The sequence below is a fragment of the Physeter macrocephalus genome, chromosome 18 (assembly GCF_002837175.3).
Source record: "Physeter macrocephalus isolate SW-GA chromosome 18, ASM283717v5, whole genome shotgun sequence".
Taxonomy (NCBI): domain Eukaryota; kingdom Metazoa; phylum Chordata; class Mammalia; order Artiodactyla; family Physeteridae; genus Physeter; species Physeter macrocephalus.
Window position 1 is genome coordinate 23,010,812 of NC_041231.1, and position 4,480 is coordinate 23,015,291.

Sequence of the window (4,480 nt, forward strand, 5' to 3'; positions counted from 1 at the left end):
CCCCCGCCGCCGCCGCCGCCGCCGCCGCCGCGCCTCTGGGCTCTGCCCCCGCCGGGCCAGCCGCCGCCGCCGCCGCCGCCGCCGCCGCGGAGCCCCCTCCCCTCCGCCGGAGCGCGCCGCGTGGCCGCCGCCGCCGCCGCCGCCAGCCCCACCGAGGCATCCCGCGCCGCCCGGGCCGGGCTGGGCTGGGGGCGCCGCCGCAGCAGCTGCGGGGCCGGGAGGCGGCCGGGAGGGAGGCAGGGCCCAGGACGCGAGGTGGCGGCAGGTCGCGTTTGGCCCCAGGTAACGGGGGTCCGGCGGCGGTGCCCGGCGCCCGCCCTGGGGTCACTGAGGTGGCCGTGCGCGGGGGGGAGGTTGCCTGGGATGGCAGGGTTGGGAGGCCTCGGGGCGTGGGGGCGGGGTGTGGGACCGGAGGATCTGGGATGAGCCCTCTGCCCGCAAGCTCATAGTAATTCACAGTCATCGTCGTGATCACAGCCTTGTAACCTCTAGTATTCAGGTCAGCACTGATGTGGGTGGCAGCGTTCTGGGGAGCTTTACTCCCTCAACGTTCACAGAAATGACAAAGTTGGTTCTATGCTTAAACCCGCTTTATATCTGAGGAAGCAGAGGCTTGGAGGTCAAGGGAGTTGAGAGCCGGTAAGTGGTAGAGCTGAGATTCAAATTTCACTCGGTCTGATTTCCACCGCTGGACTCACAGCGACCCTGAAGCATACCCTGCTCTCTGCCCCATTCGTGGTCCCAGTGAAGGCATCTGTCAGGGAAAAGAAATTCAGTATTTTCCCTTGATTTGGAAGATGAATCCCATGCCACCTTCCTCCCAGGATGTCAGTCTTCTGGGAAGCCCGAAAGGGCAGCCCCTGTTCTGATCCTCAGCTGCACCAAATTCTCTCTAGGCTTTGCATAGGCTGTTCTCTCTGCCTGGACCAGCCCCTCAACGGGCTCCCCATCCTCTGGGCCACTCTTCTGACCAGTCTAGCTTACTCTGTACCATTGCCCATTCATTTGCTTCTTAGCACTTAATATTTGGTATTACGTATTTTTGTTGCTTTTGAAGATCCTGTCCTTTCAACTGATCTCTAAGCTCCAGGAAGGCAAGGGACTGTGTCTGCTTTTTCCTAACACTGTATCCCCAATGCCTAGGATGGAGAAGCCAGAATTAAGAAATATGTTCTTTCTCAGGTACACTCATGTTTTGCTTTGTTTTATGCAGAATATTATATATTGGTATGGAAGGCACTTTGATGGGCATTTTTAGGATGACACACGATCATAGAAAGCCTTGTCAGGCTGAGGAGTCTAAACTTTAGTCTATAGGCAGTCAGGAGCCCTTGGAGGTTTCTGAGGAAAGTGCTGTGATTAGAAAACTACTAATGTGCGTCAGGAAGATCATTTTGACAGTAGTGTTTAAGAGGAATGACAGAGCAGAGTCTGGAAGTCTAGTCCAGAGCCTTAGCCTTTAATGTGCCCAGAAATCACTGGGGATCCTGATTCAGTAGGTCTGGATGGGGCTGGAGATGCTGCCTTTGTAATAATTTCCTAGGCGACACTAATGCCTCTGGTCTACAGACCACACTTGGAATAGCAAGGACCTTGAGGGCATTTGGACATTTTGTAAAAATCTAAGTGATGGCCAATGAGGGCCTGACTTAGGGCCCCTAAGTGGCCAGGGACAAGTGGCTGACCAGGCAAGTCTACAGATATTTGTTGACAGAAAAGAGAAGTAGATTTTGGAGAGTATTTTGGTCAGGAATTGCATTTTGATAATAGTAGCTCAAAAATGTACATGAGTTTATTTTCTTCATAAAACAAGAAGTCTGGAGGTTAATGGCATTGAATTATTGGCTGTTAAGTCTGAGTCTCTGAAAATCTTTTAGCCCTTTCCTCGTGATCAGTAGGCCGCTGACACCCCAGCCATTCCCTCCGCATTCCAGGCCGAAAGAAGGAAAAGAAAAGAAGAGCAAAAGTGTCCTTGCCATCTAAGTGGGCCTCCTATGAAGAGTTTTCTAGAAGGCCTACATGATAACAGACACATATTCATTGGGTACCACTATCAGCAAAGGATATTGGGGAGTGATTTCTTACTTTGATATTTTAGAGCCAGGCACATAGCCACACACGGTGAGTTCCAGCCTTGATGTGGACCTTAGCACTTGGGCTGCTTCTGCCCAGAGGAAGGGATGCCTTCTTTTAACGCACACAGAGATACCAACTCTGGTTCCTGTATGACACCGTTAAGGGCAGCCTGTGTTCGCTGAGCACTTGCTATGTGCCAGGCGGTGTGCTGAATACTTGACATGTGTTATCTCGTTTCATCATTCTAAGGGCCTTATGGGGTGGGTACTGTTACAATTTCCATTTTGCAGATGAGGCAGAGAGGTTAATTTGTTCAGACTTTCACCAAAAGTAAGTGTGAGAGCTGGGATTGCAAGGCAGAAAGTCTGACTCTAGAGCCCACGCTCATAACCACCATACGTATTGCCCCTTCGCCGTAACTGCAAAAAAAGGTGCTACCTTTCTAATAACAAACAACCAGACACTACTGATGTTCACAGAATTAAAGCCGCTTCAGAGAGGGGAGAGATTTTCAAAACCATCTCATCCAGTGCTTTCATTTTGTGAACTCATACATGGCTGAGTAGGCAGTAGAATCCAGGTCTTCTCACTCCTAGGTCAGTACCCTTCCCACTTAGATGAAATCTTCATATTATTTGTTCTAATGATCACTTGACGTTTCGCTTAACCTCTTGGAATCTCAAATGTTCCCATTTACAAAAGGAGAAATTGGACCAAATGATTTCAGAGGGTCCTCACCTCTGAGGTTCAGTTTGTATATGAGAAAATGAAAGGTAAATGGTTACACAATCCCGAATGGGGAGAGATTTATTCTGCATAAACGGACCCAAAAGGAGAGACATTAGTTCCTAATGATTTAGGTTTCTCTAAGTTTTCTACTTCTCTCCATGGCTCAGTATACTTCTCTTTGGGATTTGGTTTAGTCATCTTCTCAGGATCAAATAGCAGAAGCAGCGATAGAAAATATATAAATCATGGCTCTCACAGCAGTTATATGCCTGCTTCTTTAATTGTCCCCATTTGTTCAGAAGATTAATATTTAAGGAAAAACTATTAATATTTCATTGCCAGAATCAACTTACTTTCCCTTTATTGTTTCTAGGAAGCTTCAATGAAGAATTTAAAATAGTTTCTTAGGCACCAGTTTGAGTGCTAGCATCTCAAAGCATAACAGCTCCGTGGGATTCTTCCCGCTAAGAAAAATTGCTTCCTTTCGCACATAGATAGAAAAGTTGGGGTTTCCACCCCAAATTAGTTCTGTTACTTCTTTGCTGCACATGTAGGTGATGTGAATGGTAATGGAAGTCTGCTGTTTGGAAGACTGGTTGACAGACCTTGACAGATTCAGTCAAGGCCACGGTCCCCATAATCACGGGGGCCAGTTTGGCTGATGTCTCCTGTCCAGCCTCAGGCTTCTGGCTAGTCATCCGCCAATGGGCGCGTTGAGCGTCAAGTTAGAGAAGGTTGGTTTGACTTAGTGTCATCCCAACTCTTAGAAAACATGAGCCAAAATCTATGTCCAATGGATGCTGAGTTATCAAAGGATATTACTCAGATTGGCCTCTCCATGGGAGGGAGTCATAACTTCAGGACTGCAAATGGACTTGGAGTTAAATACACCTTAGTTCATATCCGAGTCCCATCGATTACTAACGTGTATCCTTAGCCGAGTCCTTTACCTCCTCTGAACCTCTGAACCTCAAAGGCCTTTTGCGAGGAAGATTCCATTAAATTCGATCCATTTACGAAAAAGAGTGTAACACAAGGTGTGCACCCAGGTGGTGTGTAATAAATGGTAAATACATTTTTTGCTCTTACTAGACTATAAATTGCCTTAGCTAACCATGGCTTGATTGACTTTTATATTCTCAACCTAGCCTAGGAGGATGCCACACACACACACACACACACACACATATATATGTGTGTGTATATATATATATATATATATATATATATGTCTCAATATTTGTGTGGCAGGTGTGAATGTCAGTCTAGAAAATCAAGGGTGCCAGAAATATAACTGCTTCGTAGAAACTTAATTTCTGACCGAGCTGCCATTTTGCATTGATGGTGAAGAAAAACATGTAGACTTGGTGCTTCTGGGGTTTCATCATGGACCTTTGCTTCTTTGGGACGTGCCATAATTCCAGGCTGGTGCCCGGATTGCCCAGCACACAGTCATTCAGGGTAGTGTGTGCATGTGTATGGGAGGTCAGTGATGTTTGGTCAGTTGTTGCCATGTTGTTTCTGTCCTTATAAGCCATTGTGGTTTGGTGATTCTTAGCGGCCTCATGCCAGGCTTGGGGTGTGAGAATAGGGGCTGAGGATGTTTATCGTATTAGATGCCTCTCAGCACTATGTCTGGGAAACCCAGTGCAGATCCCCTCTCTCAGTACCCTCT